This window comes from Pinus tabuliformis, chromosome 1_1, assembly GCF_031772625.1.
Source record: "Pinus tabuliformis cultivar Carrire ecotype Pingquan chromosome 1_1, CPIR1, whole genome shotgun sequence".
Taxonomy (NCBI): domain Eukaryota; kingdom Viridiplantae; phylum Streptophyta; class Pinopsida; order Pinales; family Pinaceae; genus Pinus; species Pinus tabuliformis.
Genome location: NC_142297.1, coordinates 458,898,457 through 458,911,091, shown reverse-complemented (window position 1 = coordinate 458,911,091; position 12,635 = coordinate 458,898,457).

Sequence of the window (12,635 nt, the reverse complement as noted above, 5' to 3'; positions counted from 1 at the left end):
CAGCAAGGGGGAATAGGATGGAACAGGTTCACCAAAGTGACCAGATGTCATTTTGGTCCCTCTCGAAGACTATATGGCTAATATGCCAAGGGGAGGGAGTATATATAATATTTGGGGCTTTTATACACCTTAGTGTTAGTATCATTAGGGGGAGGGGTAAAATAGGGGAGCTATATAGTAGAATTAGAGGTTAATATGAATGAGGGGGGTGATGAGGGGATTTTACTGAGTTTATCTGAAACTGACTTGGTTTTGAGAGTAGATCAAAATGAAAAGATCTTAGACAAGAAATGTGGATTCTGAATGAGCTAGAAACACCATAAAACCATGATTTCTCTTCATGAATCTCAGTTGAAAGAAAGGGAGTGTTAGTAATGGAATAGAGGGGAAGAGGGAGGTTAGTCATGCTCCTTGCTGTAATATGATGGAATTAACCACTTTGTCCATTGATAGATTTTGCCTTGGCAAAACACTTCTTGACATATGTGTAATGGTGAAAATACCCTTTCTGCAACCACAACTGCCTACCCAGCTATTTCCCTAGCATTTTTTGTTTCTTCTTGGAGGGGCACTTGGACTTGCAACCCTTGCTTGCCTTTTCTTTTCTTTGGCTTTTTCCCTTTTCTTTCTATCTACTTCTACCCTTATCTCTTCCAAGGTCCCAGATTAAACTTTTGGGAACCTTTGCTTCTCTACCTGCACTACTTGTCTGCCAAGATTAAGCTGTTTGGACAGACTTCTTTCTCTATTCTATAACTCAAAATTGAAACATGGCATGATCCAGTTTAAACTGTTGAATCATCCACAAAATTGAAATGAGGCTCTTAACATTCAAAACACTTTACACACCTCTGGTTCTCTGGAAATATGGGATCTTTGTAATGCCAAAGCAGAGCATATTTGGATTTTCTTTGGTCAATCATGAAATATGAAACCTATTACTATAGGCATCCAACAGTGGCTCCACATGGGGATGGTTTTTCTTTTTGAAAGACCAAGAACAGCAGGTCAGATTGCCTTGTTCCTTGACTGCCCATCTTAATCTTTGAAATCTGCTGCATAAAACCTGTCAGAATTGTGTGCTTTTTCTTGGAGAACCTCTGATTCTATTTGCCTCTTACTGCTTGGTGAAGCACTTGGGAAAACCGCTTTTTACAAAAAAAAAAAAAATGATATGTAAGTCTGGATATATACAATGAACCCTTGGATTTCACTCATAGTGAACAGTCAAAGTAGTGCTTCAGCATCCTGCCATTGACAGGACCTTCATCCAAGTCAGTTTCAGTCAGACTTTTCAGGAAGTAAGTGTTATTACCTTGCACTGCTTGGACAGCAAATGGTCCTATCCATAAAGAGTCAAACTTTCCATGTTTCCCTTTCTCTTCTCTTCTTGCATCCCACTTCAGAACTTTGTCCCCTACATTGAAATCTTCTGCTTTGGTTCTTCTGTCAAAAGCCTTTTTCAGTTTCTCTTGTAGTATCTGCACTCTGCTGAAAACTTGTTCTCTGGTCTGCTGTAAACAAATTATCTGGTTAATCCTTCTTTGCATGTCATTTGGCTCTGCTTGGCTTTCTTGTAGAAGTTTCATAACCGGCACTCCTAGTGATGAAGGAAATCTGGCCTCTAATCCATAGACTAACTCATATGGGCTGGTCCCAATTGATCTTTTAGTTGTTAGTCTATCCGCCCATAAAGCATTTACTAGTTTCTTATGCAAGTTCTTTTTGTTCTGTTCCAGCACTTTCTTTATGATATTTATCAAACTTTTGTTTGATGATTCAGCAAGGCCATTTCCTTGAGGATAGTAAGCTGTAGAATGGCCCAAAGTAATGTGAAATTTATGGCAAAAGTTCAACATCTTCTTGGATCTGAAGGCGGCAGCATTGTCTGTTATTATCTTATCTGGGCAGCCAAATCTAGCCAGTATATTGTTTTCCAAAAATTGAATGATTACTGAATCATTTGCTTGTCTGCATGGGGCAGCTTCAATCCACTTGGTGAAGTAGTCTGTTGCTGTTAGAATCCATCTGTGTTGCCCTGAAGATGAGGGATGAATTTCCCCAATGAAATCCAAACCCCATTGTTGAAAAGGTCTCTCTGTTGCAATGGGCTTCAAAGGAAGTGGCAGCAGCTGTCTTTTGCCTTCAAACAGTTGGCATTTGTGGCATGAGGCTGTGAATTTCTTAACATCAGAGAACATAGTAGGCCAGTAATAACCAGCCCTCAATATCTTGTCCACAGTGGACTTCCAGTACAAATGTCCACCACAGTCTCCAGCATGGAAATCTTGCATGATGTTGTTAGTTTCATTCTCTATTAGACAGTGCAGCAAAATACCTTCATGGTTTTTCCATAGTAAATTTCCATCCATCACACAAAATCTAGATGTTTTCATTTTTAGGAACCTACACTTAGTTCTGGACAGTCCTGGGGGAGCACACAGGTTTTGTAACACATAACAGATATCAGAGTACCAAGGAGATTGTTCAAAGGCTATATTGATCTTTGGAGTCGCCAGCTCTGTTTCACTGTCCAGTTGGTTGATATCTAAGGCTTGGAAATTTGCTTCTGTCATTAATTTGGCCAAACCTTGCCCTTTTATTAGCTTTGTGGGTTTTATTTCAATGTCAAATTCTAGTATATTGGCAATCCATTTTCCTCTCCTGCCCTCTAAGTTTTCTTGGGTGAGAATGTCTTTGACAATAGGGCTTGGTACATAAGCCACAACATGAGAGTAAAGGATGTAAATCCTAAAGTCTTTAATAGCTTTGATCAAAGCATAGGCTTGTTTCTCCATTATTTGATACTTTAGGGGGGCATCTCTAAGAGCTCTGCTGAAGAAAGCAATGGGCTTTTCATTCCCTTGGTCATCTTTCTGTAATAATACAGCAGCAATAGTATGTTGGGAGGCAAAGGAGAAAATGATAAAGTCTCTGTCAAACTGAGGATTGGTTAACACTGGGGTTTGAGTCAAGGCCAACTTTATACTTTCAAAGGCTTGTTTTGCTTCAACAGTCCATTTGACCTTTGAATCTTTCTTTAGCATATTGTTTAGTAATCTGATCAATTCTGCCAAGTTCGGGATAAACCTTCTTAAAAAGTTGATTTTCCCTAAAAATCCTTGCAACTCCTTGACATTCCTGGGATGAGGCATTTGTAGGATAGCTTGTATCCTATCTGGATCAATTCTTATGCCATCTTTTGAAATAATATGTCCTAGAAGTTTCCCTTCTTCCAAACCAAATAATGACTTCTTGGGGTTTAAGGAAATGCCATATTTTCTGCATGTTATGAAAATCTGTCTTAAATGTTTCAAGTGTTCTTGGTCAGATTTTGAAAAGGGTGTAAGATCATCTAAGTAAATAACCAAGAAGTCATGAATCTCTTTTGCAAAAGCAATGTCCATTGCTCTTTGAAATGTTGCCCCTGCATTTTTCAATCCAAAGGGCATTTTGACATATTTGAAAGTGCCCCATGGGGTAGTAAATGCAGTTTTGTCTTGATCATCAGGGTGTACCAGGATTTGATTGAAACCTGAGAAACCATCCAGCAATGATATCCTTGAAGCCCCTACTACTCTTTGAAGAATGTGATCCATTTTGGGTAAGGGGTAGTTGTCTTTGAGTGACACTTGGTTCAAATTCCTTAAGTCTACACAAAGTCTAATCTCACCAGTTTTCTTTCTTGTAGGGACCAAATTTGAAATCCACTCAGAGAACCTGATTGGTGCTATGATACCAGCTTTGAACATTTTCTGTAATTCTTTTTCAATGGAAGGAAGGAGCATAGGATTGATCCTTCTCAATTTCTGTTTGAATGGTTTTTGATTAGGCTTGAGGGGAATGGTATGCTGGATGACAGAAGTATCATAAGACTTTAGATCCTCATAACCCCAAGCAAAGACATCTTGAAACTCTTTAAAGAGACCAATATATTTGGGTTTTTGATCAGGGGGCAAAGCAGCAGATAGCTTTATTATTTTAGGCTTGTCAGTGGTACCAATGTTGCACTCTTCAATTGCTGCATCTAATGGCTGCATCTTTGGTTTTCTGGGGACATCATTTGAGTCAAAAATGTCCTCTAGTGGGGTAAGGCCTGCTGGAAGGAAATTGTCTTTGAGTTGTATGATTTCATCTTCAGCGTTGCTCACCTCTTCACAGTCAATTTGGTGAATTTGCTGAATGTTTTCATTGTCGAAAATGGTTGGAGTCAGTAATTGTTTTGCTGTCCTAGGTGACATTGGGTGAGCTGACTGTTGAAACTGTATTTGTGATGGACTTGTTGACTCAAGCATTTGTGATTGACTTGCTGACTCAAGCATTTGTGATTGACTTGCTGACTCAAGGTCAATATTTAATCTTGTGAACTCTTGTTGCAAGGTCAAAAAGTTGTTTATCTGCATGTCATTCTCAAATACTTGCCACTCTTTGACATTGTTTGGAATAGAGGGCCTATATTTGATCTCGGCTGTGAAACAATTGTTGGGTTCCAATGGAAATTTGAAGGTGCTGGCAAATGTTGCCAAGCTGTGTGCATGGAGGTTGTGGCCCCTTGGAATTTTTGTGATAACAAACTCGGAGAAAGTCTCTAATATTTCAATTACAGCAGACCTATAGGACCTCAGCCTCTTGTCATTGGTGACAAAATTCCCTTTTACTTGTTGAATTACTAGATCAGAGTCCCCCATGATGGAGAGGCTAGGTGCTTGTAATGATTTTGCAATCTTGAGGCCTAGTAACAGAGCTTCATATTCTGCCATGTTGTTAGTGCATCTAAAATTCAATCTGTAAGCCCTACCTGCTGCATAGTCCTTCTCTTTGTTATGTATCCATACTCCAGCTCCTGCTCCTAGCTTGTTAACTGAGCCATCAAATTCTAGGACCCACAGGATGTCTTGCTGAACAGGAGATTTAAAATTCTGTTTATGGGATGGCAATGTGAGCATGAGTTGGGGTTTCTTTTCCCATTTGTTTTCTAGGACAATTTCATCACTTTTTTGACAATCTTTAACAACTAGAGGAGGGTGAATGTGTATTGTTGGGCTGATTGATGTTTGGCAGGTGCTACTTGTTTGATCAGTGTTTTGCTCTTGTATGAGTGTTTCGGTCCTAATGTCATTGTTGGAGAGGTCTGCGCTGTCATTGAAGAGGATGAAGGAGTCTATGTCCGAATGAACAGCATATATTGGAAAATTTTGAGGTTTTTCTTCACTGCTGACCATATACTTCATGAGTGTTTCCCTATAAAGTCTTTTAGGTTGCCCAAAGACAGAGATAGTTGCATATGACATGTCCAATTGCAGGGAGCCTTGGAGCTTGGCTCCCCATGATCTTGATAACAGCATCCCATATTTGGGTGGGATATCAGCAACTACAACATCCATTAGAATAGTCTTGTTGGGATATTGAACCAGAGACACACATAAATCTTTTATTAGGCCTAAACATTTGACTTGACTGGAATCAAAGGAAAACAGGTCTTTGTATGGCCTTGTTATATCCAAGTTTAATCTTTCCATGACAGCTTTTGGCATAAGGTTGTGAGAGGCGCCTGAGTCAAACATAGCATTATGCAGTATTTTATCATGAACATGGAGGCTGACATAAAAAGGTAAAACCCCTGTGACTACTGTTTTTCCATCTACCTCTGGGCCAAACAGTAATTCTGGAGTGTCATCTAGCACATTTACATCATCTTTGCTGTTGGTGAGCTGAAGGGATTTTTTGATCTGTTGCTTATATATGTCATGCTTGGCTAGCTCTGAGAGGGGGATTGCTATCTTTAACTTGCCAATCTCTGTACCTAGGTCAAAGGGTTTGTCAACTTGGGTTTTGGAGTCACGGGTAACAGTTCTTTCTCTGTTCATTAAATCTTCTTGTTGGATTTCATCTTGATTTTGGAACCTGCCCCTCATACTCATGTCTTGAGGGGTAATGTTCGGATTTGGGTGGGAGGATGAGGTTGCCGTGGGCTGTTGTAGTGGGGACAGTAATTCAGTGACTTCCTCAACCACTACTTCTTTTGTAGGCAAGTTTGTTTTGTCATTAGGTTCAGTGACTAAGGTTTCTTTAGATTGCTGTTTCTCCTTTATCTTTTCGGGCTGATTTACATTTACAGTCCTACTCCTTAGTTTGTATTGTTTATGGACTTCATAGACAGCAGTATCATATCCTTGTTTAAAGTCAAAGGATTCTCCTGATTTCATTTGGAATGTTTTGCTTTCATCCTCCTCATGGTCTTCTTGTGTTAAGAAAACATGGCTTTTACCATCCAGACCCATTAAGTTGATTTCAGGATCTTCATTGAGCTGATTGGCTGAGGAAGTTTCTGCATAGTTTTCTTGAAAAGGGGGTCTGATGTCTTGATCTGCACTTGTTTTTCCTATGTTTGGGTTCTGAGTTCTTCTAAAATTTGGGTTTCTAGGAGGGTTGTTTTGTGATGCCTCCCATGATGATTTTCTTTCAACTGATTCCACCCTTTCACCCAGTCTCTTCATGTTGTTTAGTATTGCATCCAACTTTTGATCAAAACCCGAGGGCTCTTCTCTGAAACCAGCCTTCTTTTCCAGCTTTGCCCTGTTTCTCTTGGCAATTAGGTTTGCCTCTACAGTGACTGCAACTCTTTGGGCCTCTGCAAGGGTTGGAGGATCTCTTTCTTTCAACTGATAGGCCATATCAGAATCAAAACCATCGGGGAAGTTATACAGGGCCAGATCAGGAGGGGGTCTTAGGTTCTGGGGGATAGCATTATATACATTGTTAAACCTAGCACAATATTCCAAAACTGTTTCTTGGGGACCTCTTTTAATAGTGTTATATTCACCGAGTATGTGTAGAGGATCTTTCTTCTTCTCCCATCTGTTGGTAAACTCTTGGTACAGGACCTCAGGGGTTGCAATGGAATTTGCATTGAGGGATCTAAACCAAGTTCTGACATCTCCAGTTAAGCTTTGAACAAAAATTCTCATCCTGACACTGTCATCATCTATTTCATAGGTCTCAAAGTGGTCTTGCATCTTCTTAGCATGCTGGACAGCTGTCAAAGGGCCATGGGAGTCAAAAAATGAGATTTTGGTTTGGTAGTCTTGGGGTAGAGCTGGAGCATTGGCTGGCATCTGCAGAGGTGCATATCTGTTAGCCATGTTTATGGGGTTTATTGGGTTAATGGGAACAAATGGGACAGCTGGGATTACAGGTGTAACAGGGTTAATAGGATGGATAACAAGCGGGGGGCTGGTTAAAAGAGTATATGCAGATGGTGAAGATGGAAGAGGATGACTTTGAGGGGTTGATGATGAACTAGGGGAATAAGGTGTGGAACGGAAAAGGACTTTGCAAGGAGTCGGAATGAGGATAGGTTGATCTGAACTTATATCTGAATCAGCAGGCTTCTCCTGCTTTTGCTGTCTCCTTATGTTCTTTGGAATGATATTTGGGTTATCAACAATGATGGGTTGATCAGGGTCAGGGTTTGCCCTAGTGTGCCTTGGGTTTCTTTTGGGAGCCAGCTTCTAAGCTTTCCTTTAGAACTTTATACCGAAGTTTTATATGTATAAGGACTGAATAAGAATTCTGGAATGACTATATAGGTTTCAAAGCTAGGATGAAGTTTCCCTAGTTAGCTCTTCCCTAAAGCTGTCCCTGTGTTTACAGAAACAGTCCTAAGGCCTCTTGGCTAGTTTCAGGCTTGATGGTAGCTTTGGAAGATAGATAGTAATTGAAAAGTCTTAACAATCCCCAGTGGAGTCGCCAATTATGTTAACACCCAGGTTGTTCCCTATGACTCCCAAGGGAATACGGCCGGGGTAACCACTAACCAATCTTTGGATCACTGTTTCTAGCCAAACTGTGATCAGAGAGGGCTCTCTCTTTATGATTTGTAACTGTTTATGATAGGGTTTTAGGCTAGCTATTATGCACAGGTTTTGTTTATGTTTTGGTTGAAGAATTTCTTTCAGATCTCTTGTGATGTGATTTTCAAAGAGTTAAATACCATTGGGCAATGGAGTCTATGGCTGTAGGTGTTTAGAAACCTTGAGATGAACTGGTGAAACTTACAGGGCCATTTGGATACTTCATAGAACAAATTTTGATTTATAACACGAACAGGAAAAACAAGCAGTGAGAGCATTCAAGGATTTTCACTAAATGTTTAAGTATTTTCACCAAACTGGTTATGAGAAAATGGATGGATGTCTCAGGGGCAAAATTGAATCCCTGGGAATATCTATCACTGTAAAAGATATAGTTTTAAAGTGCAGCAACTAAGAATTACACTTCTTTTACTGTATCTGAAGAAAACATGGATAATAGCTCAGTTTGAGTTCAGGGTAATCGGTGATTAAATCCTGGAACTATTCTTCTACTTTGCTATTAAGTGGAAAATATTTGGACAACAAAAGAGAACAAAAGACTCGAAAACATGTAATACAGAGATTTAAGAAAACTTATTGTTTCATGAAACACTCTGGAATCCTGCAACATTCACCATTCATCACAACGCATCAAGGTACACCAAGCTTTGGAAATTCCATTCACCCTTTGTATTATCTCTCTGGGAATTTTACAGCAAGTTAGATCTCCAAAATGAAAATAACAACAACCCCCTGAGCTTCTGCCAGGGGTGAATATATACTTGCGATTGTTTACAAAAATATCTGAGTCCTGAGTTATCTCAGACTTAATGTTCTTACCAACTTTGAGATATTATTATCAGAAATTTATTACAGCATTGAATACAAAATAAAGGCGCTTTAATGTTCTGTCAGAAGATATTTTGGCCTTTGGGATCTGCTGAGTCGGTTGAGATACTTTGATTAAATGCTGGAGAACCCGACTTTATGGCTTGTACGCTGTATTTTGGGTTTGTCACCTATGATTGAGACTGCTTTTGTGGTGAGTAAATGGCTTTGCTGAGTTGGCTCAGCATCTGCCTCTTCCTTGTAGATTTTATTCGTCAAAATTGTGCCTGCGTATGACTGCTCATGTACTGGAGAAAATTAGCGCTACAGGTTCTGGCCTGATAGAATTATCTGTGTCAAATTCTTCCATACTTCCTGTGTGGGCAATTGATGATTTATGATTGCCCCCATAGTCTCATCTGCCTCAGTATACTTAAAGAAATTTGGTGGTGTATCAAACAGGTGATCAATTTCATTCATAATAAAAAACAGATTATCCACCCTATCATACAGATTCTGCCCTGATGCTGGCCCTGTGTCTGTTGAGGTACTGGGCTGTTTTGCAATCTGTGCTACTGCATGGGCATCAATCCTTTTGTTGTAATTTTCTAGGGTGAGCAGTCTTCCTACGCTGCTTAAAATGCTGGGGAGGCCTCTGTTCTGTAATGCTACAAATCTGTCCAGGAACTTGTTGATCTCGGTCTGCATATCCTGTGTTCTCCTCTCCAGTGTTCCAACTAGGCTTCTTAGTGTCAGGACTCTTTTGACTACTGATATTGTTTCAGTCCTGTTAGTAATTCCCATGGCAGCTAGTTGAGAGCTAGTTTTGTTATTTAAAACATTGACCATTCTGCTGGCAGCATCTAGCATGTGGCCAAGGCTTGCTCTTGCTCTGTGTATTTCCTTGTTTGCCTTTGTGATGAGCACTATTTGCTCATCCATAGTCTCAATGTACTGCCACTGATTGGTGATGGATCGACCAATGTTGCCCCAGAGGACTGCTTTTAGTTCTGCTGTTACCTTTTCCAGTGCAAGCTCTTTTTCCAGTTCAGCTATTCTCTTTTTTAGAGCTTTTATCTCTCGCTCCTTTGTTGCTTCATTCTGCTTGCTTTTGTCGAATTTTTCATTCACCTTAGCCAAAGTTTTCTTGACTTCATCAAGCTCTTTCATTTGAGATTCAAGAACTTGGATCTCAGCTTGCAGCTTCTGCATATCCAGACTAGGAGTTTGCTCTGTTGCTGGTGTAGTTGTTGCTGTAGATGGTGCTGTAGTTCCAGTCTGCTGAGGAGGAATAGTAGTTATTGGAGTAGCTTCTTCAAGGTTGATTACTTCCGGAGGGGGCTGGGAGGTTTGGCCCTATTCTCTTTGCTTCAATGCTGTTTGTAGTGCTGCCTTTGCAGCTTCAGATTGTCCTAGCTGGTCTTGAGTCCTAACCAGCTCCTTGTACAGGGATACCAGCAGGTCTGTAGTATCCTTTTCCTGCCTTTGCTGGGCAACCTCATCTGTTTGTGGATGGATGGTGGCTGGGAGCTTGATTTTCTTTCTTAAGGCCGCCATGTCTGCATCCCTTATCTTCAGGAGTTCTTGGATACCTTTGACATCTTTAGGATCATGTCCTATTTCTATAATTACTTCTTCCAAGGACTTGATCCTATTGTCCTTGGCTTGCGATGATGCTCTTTCTAATTCTAGCTGAGAGGCTGTGTTATCCAGGCTGCTCTTCAGTTTGTAGTTCTCCAATGTCTCATCTGCCAGGGAGGCATACACCATTTCACCAGTTTGTTTATGTAATTCAATCTTATCCATAGGGTGTATGTCTTTGGCAAGAACCTCCATGTTGGTTCTTAGGTAGTCCGAGGTGGATTGAGGATGCAAGGTTGTAGGCATGAAGTGGCTCATTATCATTTTGCCTTCACTTACATCGAAGGCAGACATGAGTCTCTGCTGGTTGGTAGGAGCCAGGTTCAGCAAGTGATTGTATAGCTGCACTTTAATTGGATCGCTCCTCCTCTTGATGTCAATGAACTGTTGTTTGATGCTAGACTGTCCTTCTCTGTGTTGACTGGAGGAGCTGACCTCTCCTCCTATAGTTCTGTCATGTTCATGCTGAAATGAACTAGCTGAAACTTCTCCACTGGGTGGGCCCATGCCCATTGCTTGCCTTACTGCTATATCCTCCTCTTGAGAGTCATTTAATCTTTGTCTTTTCTCTCCCGATTGAAGGATGAGGTCAGGGGGGTCTCTCTATCCCTTTTCCTGGTCAAGTCCTCCTTTTGTGGGGTTTGGAGGACCGAGGTGTCAACCATAGTTTCTGCCCTAGGAGGCACCACTGTCTGAGCCTGCTGCTCAGTGGAGCTTGGAGGATCAATCACTTTTTCTTGCTGCAAGGGTTGCTGTTCACTAAACTGTTGCTGCCCAAGTTCATGCTGCTCCATCTCTTCTTGCTGCTGTAGCAATGTGTCCACTTGTTCTTCTGTCAATGGAGGTGGCTGCTCCACCTGCTTCCCTTTATCCTTGCTTGCTGTCTGTGGTGTTTTCTCGGCAGTTTGCTGTTGGGCTGTAGATGATGTATCAGCTGCTCCAAGTTGTTTTTTGTAGGAGAGGGGCACCTGTGCACAAGTTTCCAAGTCAGCTTCCTTTTGCATATTTCTAGCCTGTCTCTCTAGAAGCTCTTCAGCAGTTATTTCTTCTTCTAAGGTACCCTCTTCCCAGCTTAAGGCATTGGCATACTGTTCAATCTCAGGTTGTCTTTTGTGTGCATAACCACCCAATTTGTATTTTATCCTCCTGAGGGAGATAGCATGATTGGGGTCATAGGGTATCCATTCAAAACTGGTTTGCAGTCTGAGGCCTTCCAGGATAGTGTTTGCCTCTTTCCATCCCTCTTCTTTTCTGTTATATAGGAAAGGACCCAGCTGGTTCCTTACCTTCAACTGTGACTTCTTGTTGTTGCTCTGAAAATGAAGATAGTCTGAGTTCCCAAACTGTCTGAAATATTCCAAGGCAAAAAGCCTCATGGGGACATACCTTGGCAACCTAAATGGGTTCAACTCACAGCCATATATCCTGATGACTGTGTGGTTTTGGTAGAAGTACCAGTTACCAATGTTGTAGGACTTATTCAAATGGAGAATTCTCCTCATGTCATCAGTTAGTCTAGGAGGAGGAGTACCTTGCAGCACTGTTAGGGCTGGGTAAACAAATAAATCAATAAACTCACAGTATGTATAAGGTGATACTGAGGTATGATGAAAAACAGAAGTCCAGAACACAACTGACCTTGGAATTCCCTGGGCATTGAGTGGCTTCAAAGGAACAGAGAAGGTGGCTGGCTGGTAAAAGAGGAATAAGTGGTATATATATGAAGTATACCTGAATAGTCTTTCCCTCTTCAAGTTCATAAACTGCTCATGGATTTTATCTGCAATGTAGGTTGCATAGTCATAATGTACAGCTGGGGGTTTACCAGGAGAGAATATAGACAGCATTGCCATTATGCTGTCATCCACATCCTCCATTCCCTTGAATCCTAGGACATAGCCAATTAGATCCACCAACATTCTGCCCAACTCATTTAGATATTGATACCCAATAGGAGGGGTTCTGACTGTTTCAGAGCCTGGCCTGACAAACAATTGGTTGATTTTGACGACCTGGTCATTTGACAGTTTGCTCCCTCTGTTTATCAAATTCTGCATATATAGAGGGGTCAATAGCTTGGCAGTTTGGAAGTGCAGCATTCCATTTATACTCTCTGGGGTAATCTGGAACAGGATTGAGCCTGTGGGGCTGATGACAGCTCTTTGGCTTGGGTCATAGCATTCCTGGCAGCTGTAGATCAGTTCTGGCATAGGATTTACTTGGGGAAGGTTGTAGATGGGCAAATTTGAGTCCCAAATTCCCAAGATGTCTGCCCCACTCAGGTGCTGGGCTTTTAACTCATTCATCATTTGG